This window comes from Eretmochelys imbricata, chromosome 3, assembly GCF_965152235.1.
Source record: "Eretmochelys imbricata isolate rEreImb1 chromosome 3, rEreImb1.hap1, whole genome shotgun sequence".
Classification (NCBI taxonomy): domain Eukaryota; kingdom Metazoa; phylum Chordata; order Testudines; family Cheloniidae; genus Eretmochelys; species Eretmochelys imbricata.
In genome coordinates this window covers 36,830,175-36,846,743 of record NC_135574.1, presented here as the reverse complement: position 1 = coordinate 36,846,743, position 16,569 = coordinate 36,830,175, and positions in this window count along the sequence as shown.

The following is a 16,569-nucleotide window of genomic DNA, read 5'->3' as shown; positions in this document are numbered from 1 at the left end:
CTCTCCTGTGGGCCTGGGGCTATTAGATTTTGTGGGGCCCGTGTGTACAAGTCTTTTCCTAATTTAAAACAAAATGATCACAATTATGGCATCGAAGCTATTAACGCTATACTAAACTTGCCTTTTAATTAACATAAAGCCGTTCTGTGGTTACATTTCAGTCTTAAAACATGTAGAATATAGTTAAGTTAATTCAAAATAGCCTACTTCTTACCTTAGAACAGCTGTTATATTAGTTTCTTTCTGGAAGGGAGTTTGGGTGCAGGAGGGGGCTCCAGGGTGGGGCAGAGTGATGGGGTGCAGGAGAGGGTGGGGGGTGCAGACTCTGGGAGGGAGTTTGATGCAGGAGGGGCTTCTGGCTTGGGGCAGGGGGTTGGGGTGCAGGAGGGGCTGCAGGGTCCGGGAGGGAGTTTGGGTGCAGGAGAGGCTTCTGACCTGGAGTGGGGGGTTGGGGTGTAGGAGGGAGTGCAAGGTGCAGGCTCTTGCTGGGAGGCGCTTACCACAAGCGGCTCCTGGCCAGCGGCGCAGCAGGGCTCAGGCAATTGATTCCTGGCCAATGGGAGCTGCAGAGACAGTGCTGGGGGCAGGGGCAGCGCACAGAGACACCTCTTCCCCCCACCCAGGGGCCGCAGAAACGTGCCAGCAGCCAGCCCCTTCCAGGAGCAGTGTGGGGCCATGGCATGCAGGCAGCTTGCCTGAGCCCTGCTGTGCCATTGGACTTTTATCAGAGGGGTAGCTGTGTTAGTCTGTATCCACAAAAACAACTAACAGATTTATTTGGGCATAAGGTGACACCGGAGTCCTCGCTGTTTTACTGGATTCTTAGCAGCCTGGAGATCGCAATCAACTGGCAGAGGCTCTGCGATCGACCAGTCAATCGTGATCGACTGGTTGGTGACCACTGAATTGTATGTAATTATGGATTTATTTTTTTCAGGGCCCCCCTTCGCCCAAGGCCCTGAGCTGAAGCCCCTAAAGCTGCTGCGATAATCCAGCCCTGCTCACACTGAAGCAATTGAGCTCTGCAGAGGCCCTTGAACTGAAGATCCCTGTGTAGAGCAAACTCTGTAAGGGCACCTAACCTTTGGAATGGTTTCAGAGTAACAGCCGTGTTAGTCTGTATTCGCAAAAAGAAAAGGAGTACTTGTGGCACCTTAGAGACTAACCAATTTATTTGAGCATGAGCTTTCGTGAGCTACAGCTCACTTCACGATGAAGTGAGCTGTAGCTCACGAAAGCTCATGCTCAAATAAATTGGTTAGTCTCCAAGGTGTCACAAGTACTCCTAACCGTTGGAATGTGCTCCTTCCCACCCTTGGTTTGAAACAACCTGAATTCTTTGCCTTGTCCTTTTGTCCTTGTCTGTTTGAGATGGTGTTTGGGAGGGCTGAGACAGCACAATGCAGGTGGCATGTGTGTATCGGATGAGAACGGGTGGGGTGGAAGCTCTGATTTGAAATGGGTTAATGATTGTTAATGATTGCTATATTGTTAGAAGGAGAGAGCAGGACTTTGCTGCTGTTTTAGTTAAGTAATTATTTTTGTAGCATGTGTTTAGTTAACGGCAAGGCCACTGTCAGCTGCAGGTAGACACACTGTTTTGTTGTTTTTTAAATCTAATTAAATCAATAAACCAAAAAATCTGAGCTTATAAAATAAAAATAAATAGGGTCTTAAAAATGAAATATATCTGACCATTTTCTTCGTAGTTTACCCCAGAAAACTGGTGACATCCGAGTTACCATAAATTTGGGAACAGAGTATGGAAAGATACAGAAAAGATGAACTACTGGAAAAAATTATTGTTTTTAAACTCCATGAGTGGAAGAAGTAGGAGGTGTATGTAGCAAATCACGGAATTGCACAGCCCCCCGAACCCTTGCAAATTCTCATCAAAAAACATACTGGAGGAAAAAAAAGTTTTGAAAAGTTTTTTGTGGTCACCAGGTTTAATTGTATAAGCCTGAGGCCCTGTCAATGAAAACGGAGCACAACAGTCCCAAATTTGCTAAAAATGTACTACGTGTAATACCTAAAAAATATGTTTTCAAATATTTACTCTGTAAGTTTGAGGTTTAGAGTAGAAAATTGGAGCAGCAGGATTAGGGAGGCAAAGGTACTCACTGGTGGGGACAGCCAAACCAACACTAGCTACAGGATAGCCAAAGAAACACTGCTTTTATTTTTGCTTTTGCTTCCTTGTTCTCGCACATCCTCTGGGCTGGTTTAACTGAATATACCGAGAGCAGCTGCCAGGAGGTTTTATTTGGACATTTTTTTGTGAGAGATCTTTGTCGGGAGGGGGGAAATGTTGGATAACTGCGTCAGTTAGTTATGGAGAAGCATTTCTGGCAGAACCAGCCATAGTTTGTGCAAGGATCTCTGCAATGTAACATGCAGAGAAATCTATCCAGCTCCTTCCCCAAAAGGGAACTATCACATCACCTTTCCCCAGGGACACTTGCAACCCTCTGCCTTTGAGACTTCATGGTTTCCCCACTCCCTACCCCCCTCTCTCTGTCATAAGCTAATCTGTCTTCCTTTTTCTCAATCTTTTCTTTCTTCTGCTGTTAAGGGTCTGATTCTGCCAGGTGCTGACTGACCCTCAACTCCCCTGAAAATCAGTGGGAGATAATGGGTGCTCAATACCGTTCAGAAGCTGCTCAGCAACTCACAGGATTGGGCTTTAAAAGGGATATTCTAGCTCCACGAATGTCAATGGGGATAGGATTTCACGTAAGTGTCTAGTCCTTTGTCAGCCTGAATGTTCTTCATGAGTTAGGCCCCCAAGACTCATGAGAGTGGCTTAAAAACTGTAAGATTTTAAAAATAATGAATTTTGCATTTTTGTATGTCCCTTCTGGGATAGGAGCTCTCCAGAGTCACTCTTTCCAGTTTCTATCTCCAATCATGAGAGCTAGAAAATTACTTAAAAAAATGAAAGCTGAGATTCTCACGTGATTCCATGATTCCAGGAGTGAGGCTTTCAGAAAAATACCAAATATAATGAGACTCATAAAATTGCAAGAGTTGGAGACACTGAACTAAGCAGTTAATCAGCTACCCTTTTGTGCAGCTCATCTCCTCTTCATGCTGGGGCTGTAGAGGAAGATTTTGCCTATAAAATCACTACCATTCAAATCCCTCCTGAAGATGATAGACTGCTACTGGAATGCTTACAGGATATCACCAGATTACTCTGGTAGGCAGAAGGATCATTGAGGTTTGCAGATATTTATATAAAAATAAACTTCTACATGATTTGAAGGCACCAAGATATGCACATAGCTAGTCTATGCAACCACATAGTCAGGCATCTGTTATCTTTGTCCTTCTCCCCCTCTTTCCTCCTTGTCACACTCATTTGTTGTGCCTTGTCTTGAATCAGATTGTTTCATGATTGCAATCAGCTTAAGGCAGGGAGGATGTGTCTCCCTCTGTGTATGAACAGTGCCTTGAATTATGGAGTCCTGATCCTGACTGGGGCCTTTGGGTGCTATAGCAATACAAAATAAACATCACACCAGGCATCTCTAATGTAAATTTTCACATGGTCTCTGTGTTCTAATGTGCTCTGGCAAATTCAAACAAACAATGGGGAGTGTTACATTGCAAGTCAGTTTAAAATTTACCCAGTTATTCACAATAATGAGTAAGAAGGAGGAATATTTGCTGCAAGTGTATGTTGCAGAGAGGCACAAAATAAGTAGACTGCCACTTGGTTGCGGGTGCATACTGTAACAGCAGGGCTTGAAAGTGTAGGACTTTTCAAAGTGAACAGCTGGGGGCACTCCACATGGTTGCACCTGGATGTCTCTGTGCTCAGCTACAATATCTGTGCCGTCACCAGCTGTTCTAGAGGAAAACTCAATGTCTACAACTCTGGTGGTAGGGTAAGTGAAGGAGAAATACTGTAGGATATTCCATTTGAAATTAAATTTATTCATGTACTTATATATTTTAGTATTGGTTTGAAATCCGAGTAAAAGTTGTGGTTTTCTGTTTGTTTGGTTATAATTAAGAAAAATCTTTGCAGTTTACCATCAACACATTTAATTTGTGAGCAATGAGTCAGTTGTACTCTTTACCAGACTAATTTTTCCAGGTTTTTTTTTTACAATTTTGCTTTCTGGCAAGATAATATATTTTTTTACCTGCATGCATGTGTTCCACTCCTATCAATGTTAATGAAGTTTGGTAATATAAGAAGGAAAATATACATGCCTTCACAATAAATTTAAAGTAGGCCTGGAACCAAGATTTACATTCTGATTATAAATCCCTTAGAATATGGGTTTTAAGATGGAAAAACAGACAAATTTTTCACTACAGTGATGTTCACAGGCACGGCGGTAATGTCTGCTTTTTTCAAATAGTACAGTATTCAAATACAGTAGTAGCTTCAGTGCTTTGTTCCTCTGGGGTTTCAGGTTTCCATGGAGATGAGTGGGAATCCCAGTGCAAGGAAAAAACTAACAGGCTATCCATCTCACACCATGGTGCTGGCTCTCTTAACAGCTGATACATGAGGCAGTTGTCACGAGAATAAAAAATACACATGTACAATACTATAAATAAATAAAGATAACACTGGGACCAAAAAGAACAAATAGCAACCCTGCCTTAACATACATGAACACATTATTACGTATACAAAACCTTGCAAGAATCAGCCATTACACAATTCTTAAGCAATCAGATTTACTGTTACAGTTGCTGTATGGAGTGTTCTGACACTAAATCAACCAGGTTATGTCTAATTAAAACAGAACCTAATTTTCATAGTATTTCACTACACAGATAGAGAATTAAAAAGCATCCACCTGCTTAAATTGCAATTTAAACAATGTGCAATATTAAAATCTTACTAATAATTATATCCAAAGGCCTATCAACAGCTGTTCAAACTTCTCTTTAGAAACAGTGTGTTACATTTACAGAGATGCATGCTGCGATGCTATAGTGACAGGATTTGTGTGGGTTTTTTATTCTTTTCTTCATAAAAAGTTACAAAGTTAAGACATGTTGTCTGTGCTATTCAGATATTCATATTGGAGTGTAATAATAATATATGTGTGGGCCTATGCATAAATTGTTAAAAATCAGAACTGATCCAATCCTTAGCTCTTGCCCAAATCTGAAACAAATCCAGACCTTTTTAAAGTTTGGATCTGTTTTGATAAATTCTCCACCCTCTGCCTTACAACCTCCAAGCACTCTTCCTTTGTTGTTATTTACTCTAGCATTGCTCCAGGCTCTTTGCTGAAACTATGATACTGTCTGTTCAAATTTTATGTACATGATGTTTCTGAGATGCACTCAATGTATTTGGACCACTTTTTAACAGGAAGCCTTGGCATGTACTGAACTATATGCTAAGCCCAACAGCGAGACTGCCAAACCTTGCGATATCTTCTGCTACTTATTAGATTTGTCAGCCACATGGTGGGAAAGAGAAATCAGGAGGATTACAGGATCTTTTGGGGGCTTAAAAAAAGAAAACAAGTTGGGGAGAATGAGATCCGTGGAAGGTTTTGGAAAACAAAAAGTGAAATGAGGGTACTTGGAGAGTCTATTAAATGTTATACAGAGGAAGGAAGGTCATGAAACTTCGGAGAAAGGAACTTGAGGGCTAGAGAAAGGAGAGGTGTATTTGTGAAGAAGAACATAAGAGAAGAGTGTGAAGGATGGAGACATCAATGGACAAGTATAAGCTTTAGTTAATTATCCAGACTTTAGGCCCAAAACTTGACTACATTGAAATCAATGGCAAAGCTCCCATTGACTTCAGTGGAAACAGGTTCAAGACTGTCTAAACCACTAAATGGTTCACATATCACATGTGTACACACCTGTAATAATTGCGCTCTTGGATTGTCAGTCTTTATCAAAGTGCATGAAACAGGTTTGTGTGTGTGATGATACTGCAATAATTTGTGGTACAAGAACTTTACTAGCTAATCACTGAATATCTTATTAGGTTTTAGTATGGAGCAAAACTGACTAATGTGAAAAATGATATTACACACTTAAAATTCACAATCTTTTTAAATTGTGTAAAATAAATTCTTATCTGACTTTCACCTACCATTCTTCTTTCCTGGAAATCTTATTATGAACCTTCCATACAATACAGGGTTGGGTCTTGTTACTAGGAAAATTTTTGTTTGTGTGTGTGTAATTATTATTAGTTAGACCTTTTCAAATAACAACAAAATCCCAATTTGTAAATACCACTGTTATTAAGAGTGCCAAGATTGGTCTGCTATCATTCCTGTGGTCTTACTTTTTATTAGCAAGTGTTCAAGCAGCCTGTCCAGTATTTGTGCAAATGTCTGCAAACCCAAGAAGTTTCTTGAACTGTATAAAGGAAGTCCATTATTCGTTGTTTACTACTCATTATTATTTATTCTCTGTTTTAAACATTTCCTTTATCCAATCAGGGAACAGAATCAATGGCATGTGAACGCATTTGAAAAAAATCAGATTCAGTTTCTGAATGAGTTGCTAATCTAAAAAGGGAATAAATTCATTTCAGGAAAGCATCCCTATTCAGGAACGCACTTAAGGAAGTCATTAACTTTAAACATGTCATTAAAGTTAAACCCATGCTTAACTGCTGTCCTGAATAGGGATGAATTTAAGCAAGCAACTTCCTGTATTGGGGCCATTATTCATAACAAATAATTTGGTCAGCTCTATTACACTCCTGTATTGTCAAACACAGTCCAACTGACTGAACACCATGTGCCCTCTAAACAAGGGCTATAGTGCAGAAGTTATTGATTAGTACTGTATAATGAAAAAACCATACACAGGCTAACCATTACTGAGACAAGACCATGTGAACTATCAGGCATAGAAGAGAAACTGCTGCATGGGGCAGCTTTGATGCATAATTTAGGAGATAAGGCCCTTTGACAACGACATTTATTCCAAACTCTGGCCATATGCCATGATGTCCTCCTGCGAATGCTGAGTAAAGGGATGAAAGAGAGAAGCCTTAGCAGCGATTAGGAAACCTGTAGCTCAACCAGGGCATTACAGGGTAGAATGAAATTAGTGTTATTCCTCATTGTCATTTACTCTTTCACCATACAGGAACAGGTTTCTTAAAAAAATAAATAAATAAACCTTGAGCTTGATGCTCTTACTGTGGTAAAAGGTGAACGCCTTTGCACCAACAGTGGTACCTGCACAGGAGGAGGATTCACCACTGGGAAGAGCAAGAGGTGTTTGCAACAGGGGTTTGGCTGAAAAAAGTATCTGTAACTTGCAGCAGGAGCTCCAGAGGAGCCCTATGGGTTGTGGCAAGGAAGGAGCCAAATCAATATCTCCCCCACCACAGCACACCCCCTGTCTGCGCTGGCTAGCTGCAGAAGTCCTTTCCATTTCTAGCAGACTTTCCAGCACCCATCCCTGCATAATCTGGATTGAGTATAAAATTGGTCTGAATCTAGTACACAGCACAAAATTTCAACCATGTTTACAATAACAACACTAGATATTTGTAGAACTATGGATTAACATAAATATATTATTTACATATGTAGAGATGATTTTTCTACACTGTTTCACTATGGGGGCATAAACTTTTCACTCTGAAGCTGGAGAAATCAGAAGAAGTGTTAATTCTTTTCTTTTTTCTTTAAATAAAATAAATTAAAATAAGGAAATTAAACACAGAAACTCATATTAGCCTGTAGAACAAGTTACCTGTCTTTAGAATTCTAAAATGAAAGATGAGTGCTTTTACCTTCTCACCTGCTCCTTCTCTATCTACAGCTCTGCTCTCTTTATTTTGCATTTTATCTTTGAATTCCAGGATATCTATTGACCTATAGAGCTTTTATCACAGTCAGATAGAACAAATTGCTTGGTTCTTTACACAACACATAATCAGCCTGCAGAACTCATTGCCAGGGGATGTTATGAAGGCCAAAAGTATAACTGGGTTCAAAAAAGAATTAGATAGATTCATGGAAGATAGGTCCATTAGTGGCTATTAGCCAAGATGGTTAGGGATACAACTCCATGCTGTGGGCATCCCTAAACTTCAAACTGCCAGAAACTGGGACAGGATGACAGAGGATTGATCACTCACCAATTGTTCTGTCCTGTTCATTCCCGCTGAAGCATTGAGCCCTGGCCATTGTCAGAAGACAAGATACTAGGCTAGATGGACCATTGATCTGATCCAGTGTGGCCATTTTTATCTTCTTATGAAATCCCTTAACAGCTACACATTCATCCTCACTTTATTACTTTTCCAAAATAGTTCATTTTTGCACTTTTATAAAATATTTTTAAATGTATTGAAGCACAAAAGCTTATTTTTCCTCCAACAATTGCCTAAGTTTTAGTAACACATGGATAAACACCAAATGAGAGTTAAAACAGCCAACACATCAATAAGAAATGTACAAAATATAAACGGAGCCCCTAGAAATGAAAACATTTCACTTTCTGCCTCAACAAACAAACAGCATGAAATCTGTCCACTGCAGATCAGAGCTGGGTGAATCTGGAGACAGAGGGGGAAGAGGTGTGATGCCTTTTTTACTTTCCTCTGGTGGCAGCACGTGACATCAGTGCTGTCACTGCTTTGGTCCTATGTGTCCCTGCCATTTGTTTTTAGTTCACTAACACACATAATTTATTCATTGCAAGATGCACCTGTGCAGTTACAGGCCAATGGCTATGTGGAATATCCCTGGGAGAAAAAGCAGCGAACCATGCAGAAGGCATAGACAATTTATGTGGCATCTCAAGCTCTCTCTAAAATACATTTTCGGAAATTCCTTTCACTAGTCAAACAATCTTGAACTTTTAGCACAGTTTTAGTGTAAAAGTCTAGCCTTTTTGAATTGTTTAGTTTTGTTTTTGAAATATAAACTATTTCATGAAATGGACTTTCAATGAACTTCCTCCCCATTTGGGTTAGAAAACAATCTGCACTTGATAACCATTTGCCCATCCCAGAGTTAAACGTTATGTAAAGGGGCAGATGGCAACAGAATTTATGAAGTTCCTATAAGTTGGGGCGGGGGGAGGGGGGTTGGGAGGAAGAGGGAAAGAATGGCAGGACCATTCAGGGTACACAGCACTGTGGTCTGAAGCTGGAGCAGGCTAAGTAAAGAACAGGAATGGTGTCTGTGACTGCAAATCTGTGGAGCTGGTTGCCTATGGTGCTTCAATGGCAGGTGCAGAACATTACAACTCGTGGGGATCTAGCCATGTTGTAATTTCACATCCCCATTCCTTAAGCCAGTTAATTCAATCAATCCAAGACATTTTATAAATATACATGTATATAGATAACAGGTAACTGAGATACCCTTCTTCAAGGTCCTTTACAGCTCTGTCCTTTGCTACTTATCTGCTCTTACCTCTATTGCATCACCGTTCTCATTCAGTTCAGCTCCACCAATGATGGCAGCCTAACCTGCCCTTTTGTCCTCTTCTCCCCCAAACTTTTTATAATTTCTCCACACCACTTTTATCCTCAGAACATTCTTCCTGAACTGTCATGTGAAGCTATTACCTCCTTCATGTCCCTTCTCAAGACCCACGTCTGCAGCAATGCCTACAGGTAGTAACAATATACATGATAGCTAGACTGAGGGGAAACTAGAGAAAGTTGATGTTGATTTATACAATTGTGTAGTACAACCCCAGACAGTGCTTGTATAAAATGTCTATATACCTTGTATATATTTGATTGTCTGTCTCTCCTCTCCCACTTTCATATTTTGCTTGTTTTCTAATGTTTCTAATGTTTCTCATATTTTGCTTGTTTGTAAAGCAGAGGATCCTGGTGAAGACTGGAGGCTCTAGATGCTACCATAAAATAAGTATTGAATATAATAATAATTATTATTAATAATAATAGTCTAAGATTATAGAGACTTCTAATATACATTATTCAACATGTTTTGCTTATTATTTTCCTAGTGGAACATCCATGAACAAATCATGACTTTTTCAAATGTATTTTTTATTCAACATTTATTCAATGAATTTTTTCACAGTGTTTTCAGTCAAAGACTTGCAATTTGAAAGTCAAAATGTGGTTGGTCAAATAAGTCACATGATATTCCTTCTGTTCACTAATTCCACAAGTACTGCTTGTACAATCATTTTGCTAGTGTGAATTGACCTTTCTGAATGTGTGAACATGTAAGCATAAAATTAACTTACCACAAGCATTCATGCTAATAAAACATCTGAGGAAGAGGGACTGGAATGGATGAACCAGGTGAAAAGAGAAGGGAATGACATGGATACAGGGGAGGATGGGAGTGGATAGACTAGGACAGGGGGGCCAGCCTGTGGCTCCAGAGCCGCATACGGCTCTTCAGAGGTTAATATGCGGCTCCTTACCTAGGCACAGATTCCGGGGCTGGAGCTATAGATGTTAACTTTCCAGTGTGCGGGGGGGGGGGGGGGTGCTCACTGCTCAACCACCAGCTCTGCCCCCAGCCCTGCCCCCACTCCACCCTTTCCCCTGAGCCTGCCATGCCCTCACTCCTCCCCCACCCCCCGCCCCATAGCCTCCTGAGCACATGAAACAGCTGATTGCAGTGGGCGGGGGCAGTAGGCGCTTATTGGTGGGGGCTGCCGGCAGGCACTGGGAGCTGCTGATGTATTACTGTGGCTCTTTGGCAATGTACTTTGGTAAATTCTGGCTCCTTCTCAGGCTCAGAGACATGATTAATAAAATAATAATACCCAGCTTTCATCAGCAGATCTTAATGTGATTTTGCTAGTTACAAAGCCATGAATAGAGCTCAGGTCTTCTGAGTCCTAGTCCAATGTTCAATCCACCAGGCTACACTCCACTGAAACAAATATTTTAGCTCCCTCATACCACACACATACACACGCACACATATTGCAGACACATAAACGTACTGAAGAGGTCAATATATTGAATGAAATCACATTGTGAAATCATAAATTAATTTTGTATTAAAGTGGAGGGTGTATGTGCTTCTATAAGAATTCCATTGTAACTCACTATAAGCGGATTTATTAATTCCAAATTACAATGGAACTCCCAAATTACAATGGAATTACATACTATTTCCACATCAGGAAGAAAATAGTTCATATTAATATTACAGTGAATACCAAAAAAGTCATAATAATTTCCCTCTTGTTTTAAATCAAATACTTTTAGTTAAAATAACATTTTATGGAAAGAAGGAATCTGATTGGGTTGAGACACAAGATTGCCTCTCTTTGGTTGGTTGACTGGACCTGAGCTGAAAACAGTCAAAAAGAAATTTAACATTGGCTGACAAGTGATTTCACGTGTAAATGAAAAAGTGAGAGGTGAAACAATGATACATCAAAATTAGGACACCCTGACCTGGGAGGGAGGGGTTTGACCCACCCCATTATTTTGCTATACTGGAACAGATCAATGGTCCATTTAATACAGAATCCTTCCTCCCATTGTGGCTAATGCCAAATGCTTTAGAGTAAGGGAGCACCTCTATAATTATGCAATATTATATATTAGGAAGATATTTCTACTACCTCATCTAGTGGTGATTAGATTATGTTCAAAAGATGAGGACTGACATCTCTTGTAATTTTAGCTTAGATAGTGCACCCACTGATATGCTTGTTCAAATCTGACTCTTACTAAACTATTTAACTCACTATTATACCTACGAAAACTAATAGACTAATTTGGCCTTTCTCCATATCTACTTCTTTCCCTATCACTACAAATATTTTATCTTAAGTAACAAGATATATAGTTTATAGTTAAATCACATCAATAAATTTCAAGGGAGGAATAAATATGTCTGACACTAATATAGTATCAAACTGTAAACCTCCATCAGTTCCTGTATAGTATATTGAAGTGTAGCATATAGTTCTGTTGATGCATTACGTTCAGTAGATTTTGGCTATTTTCAAAAATGCAGCAGAGTTAGGGTTCTAAAAAACTTCTTTTATTGTTTTAGAAAAAGTGGAAAGGTGCTGATCCAGACACAGACTTTCTTTCAAAGGACTGGTCAGCAGATGGTTGAAAAAGCAATTCAGATCACAACAAGGACCTGATGTTCTTGCTTTCTTTCTATTTTAGCATGCAAGTCCTGTTATCACTGAACAGAATAACACTTGCAGCAGGTACAACTGACACATGGAAATTTGTTGGATCAGCCTCCGTAATATGATCTATGCATTTGCTAGAAAACTGGAACAAATATGGACCATGTTTACAGGCAGATTCAGAACCCTACTCTCAGTCAATTTCTGTGTGAACATGGGCAAGGAAAAATACCAGAGGGGTTATGCATGTAATACATTTACTTGTACATTCGTATAGATAGGTATAGGTTGTATAGAAGGAGTCATGACTACATAGACGAGGGAAGCATATTACACAGGTACAGAACAAAATGACACAAGAGAGGAATCCTGAAAGACTGGAAGAAGAAAGGATACATACACTTTAAAAAATAGACTTCGGATTCTATCTTCCTCCCTTTCTCCGCCCAAACTGGGTGGAGGATTTATGTGAAAAGTTCACATTAACACCATGAAAAGTATGTGTTAAAATCCCCTATGCACGGATGGGAAAATTGGCCCCATCGATCACAGGTGCAGATATTAAAATTTCTGGTGGGAGTTTCATAACTGATGGCCAGACAAAGCAAAAGTGCTCGAGCAGCAGCCAATCAGCAGGCGGGTGGTGGTAGTCTCAGAATTGAGAAACGAGCAGCACCTACGCATGAATGTATTGAAGAGAAGAGGAGGGAGGGGGAAGCACCCACTGAAAAAAAGAAATGTAAAAAGTCATCCTAAAACATGTATTTAAACTAACAGACAGATGAAATATCTCCTCCCACTCCAGTCATAAGGTCTTTGTATCTATTAATGTTTCAATGGGAGACCTACAATGAAAAATGATCAGAAATTATTTATTAATGGTGACATTTAAAAATAACATTTTAATGGGATAGTTTAATGTGTATCTAAAACCAGAATATTATAGAGTAATACAGGCATGTTTGTGATTGAAAATGTTTTTATCAATTCCAATTAATTTTATATTTTGACTGTTGTTTCTTTTATAGTTTAGCTTAATTTCATCACATGCTTTTCTGCTGCCTCTGTCTCAGCAACTCATCTGGTCGTCTCTTGAACTCATTGATGTGCCTGGTTTCAATCTGACTGTTTTAGTCATTTATTCCCCAACCTTTGTACAGAAGGTCTACTAATTTTTGAATCATACCCTATTAGTTTGATTTTCTTATTAAGTGGAAAGTCTGTTAATATCAGGTTTTATATACCCCTATTATGATGTCAAAGACTTCAAAGAGGTGTCTGTGAAATCTATTCTTTCCTAATGATGTTGAGTCAAAGCCATCCCTGGTGTAGCTCGGTTAGAGTGAATAGGGCTACATCAGGAATATATTTGACTCACTAAGCCCAACTTTCTAAATCTATTTTCCTAATTCAGGGCCAAGTTCTTCTTCTTCATTTCAGCAGATAGATGCCGCCACTCGGGCGAAAGTAACTTAAAAGACTTACTGGTACGCAGGGTGGCCGGGCTCCTGGGCAAGGTTCGGGGAGGGGGGGGCAGCTCTGGGCCCCAGAAAGGGCAGGGCCTCGGGTGGAAGGGGCAGGGCTGGGGCCAGACTCCCCCAACCAGCCCTTCAGCACTGCCCGGCCTGTGCCACCCAGGGCTCTGGCGGCAATTTAAAGGGCCCAGGCTCCGGCCACTGCTGCGGTAGCAGCGGTGGTGGCTGGAAGCCCCGGGTCCTTTTAAATTGCTGGGCCCCAGGGCAGCTTCCCCTTTTGCCCCCGTCAGCGGCCCTGCCATAGCTCAAGGAGAATTATACTACAGAGATATCGATAGAAACAGTGCTTAATTTGTAATGAAAGAGGTGCCGGGGCCCAAGCAATTAGATGCCGGGGCTCACGCAAGTTTTTACATTCATAACTGATGCAGCAAGCCCAGAGGTGCCAGGGCTATGAACTGCAAAACCTAGAGGTGCCAGGGCTCAGCCCCAGCCAACCCTGACACAAATTAAGCTCTGGACAGAAACTATGAATAATCAGCAATACTGTTGGTCTGATTTAGATTTTTTCACAAACAGACTTTAATTTTTGCAAATGTATTTGTTATTTGAAATTATTTGATGAATATTTAATGTGAACAAATTTCACCATGTGGACTACTCACAAGCTAAGCTCACTATATTTATTATTTCTGCTATATAGTTGGTCACCATAATTCCCTGACTGGATGATGTATAACTCCGTCATAATAAGTTATATAAAAATATTTCACTAACCATTATAGGTTTTATCCAACAACCTGAATATTCCCTTGGTTTTATCCAACCAAAGGCTCCCATTGATTTCAATGGGCTTTGTATCAGCTCCCAGATGGGAAATAGGATGATGAAATGTAGGATAACCAGGGAAATGATCAAGAACAGAGACTCTCGTTTCTCATGAAAACAGTGTAGCCTAATGAATCAAGCACTGGACTGACATTCAGGAGATCTGGTTTCTATTCCTGGCTCTATCATTGGCCTGTGGGGTGACCAAGTCACTTCACCTATCTGTGCCTCAGTTTCGCTATCTGTAAAATGGGATAAGGATACTGACCTCCTTTTTAAAGGGCTTAATTCTAGTGAGGAAAAGCACTATGTAAGAGTTAGGAATTATTATATCAAAGAAAAACAGGCACCATTAAAAAGTTTTTGGTTCCCACAGCAGAACGGATGACATAAGCAGTAAGTAACCATCATTGTTAGCAGAGTATAGTGTCTAGGGTCTTCTACTATTTTCTGACAGGTTCTGCTCCCGATCCTATTGAAGTCAATGTGAGTTTTGCCATTTACTTTAATGGGTTCAAGATCAGCTCCTTGAAGCAGATCAGTATGGGCCAAGACAAATTAAGAATTACTTTTAAGCAAAGAACACAATGCTCCAAAAATAAATAGAAGTCCCAATACACAACTTAACTACTTAGTAAAAAATACTCTGATGCCTTCCTTAGTGAGGAATATTACAGGACATACTTTCACCCTCAACCAAGCTATTCTGCAGGAAGCCTGTCTCTGGAACCATCACACAAGCACGGTGGGGGGAGGTCTTTTAGATGACATCAAAAAGTGGAAAGCTAACACTTCACAAAAACAAGGTACTGCATCCATCCCATTTTTCTTTTAAACTTGATTCAGGAAGGCCCCAAACTAGCCTGCCACCCATTCAAAATCTACTTTATTTTGTAAAAAGATAATCCTGCTGGAAGCTTACCTAACACAGTATTAGGGTTTCCTTTTCATTCCAGATGAGAAGTACCATTTTTTAGAAAATCTGAAACCTGACTCTTCAGAGTCTTTTTCAGCAGATTCTAAAATGCTTACCAGAGTTCAAATGACAAAGTTTTCAGGTGTCTTACACTGTATTTCTCTGCAATAGTAAACCATATTAAAGCACACTTTGTTTTTCTTGTAGCTAGGAGACTTTAATATAGTGCATGATCCTCCTAATAGGGCTCCATTCAGCAGGAATTCAGGTTGCCCTACTGTTCCACCAGCAGGATCTCCTGTGATGTTCATATTTTAGCACCTATGGAATTTTATTATAATCCCTGAGACAAACCTCCTCTAACCCTAGCTGCTGAGCTTAGTATTTAGGCTCCTGCTGCCTGCCCTCCATGGAACCTCTATATCTCCTTCCCTAATGATACCATAGATAGAAGATCATGACCTTTAATGACAGTGGCTATACTTGATTGAGCATGCTCAAGATGAAAACCTCCTTCTGACAAAATACTATGGAAAGTGTTAGGCAGTAAAAAAGAAAGAATGTTAAAATTTAAAGGTGAAAATGTTAGTTAAGGTGATGGTGCTCTCAACTGGGTCAGGGAAATTCTACTGGCAAGAGAGAGTGATGCAAATATTTTCAGACATGGATGTCTACACTGATGCATCTAGATCTAATATTTCAGCTCAATAAACAGCCCGATTTCAGAGGTGCTGAGTATCCACCAGCTCCCACTGAAGTTAACAGGATTTGTATCTCAGCATATATCACTTATTTAGGTGTATAATGTCAGTAAGCAATATAAAAATCAATGCAATTTTGGGCAGTCAAATACAGACAATCAGTTGGTAACCAGTAGCTGCGCTGTAAAAATAAATTCAGATTTTAACATGATCAGTGAATCCAGGACTGCCATCATTGCAGGAGAGGACTGTCCAGTACTGATTGACCCAAGACATCAAGAAATTAGTCTCAGTGAGCCTTCAGGTCATGTATAAAAAGCCACATTTAAATAGATTAGACAAGGAGATGGTCTTTTCCATCTACAAGATATGAAATATCCAAAAATAGAACTGTTCACTTAAAAAATAAGGAAAAATGGGGGGCCAAGAGGAAAAAACGAACTAAGTGCTTCTGTGAGCTAAGAAGGGCACCTGAAAGGATTTTGAAGAGAGTTAAGTTGCTTCTTTGCTGCTATATAGTAACCTAAAAAAAAAAGAAATCAATGATCAAAACCTGCTAATCTGAAAATGTCACAGCATT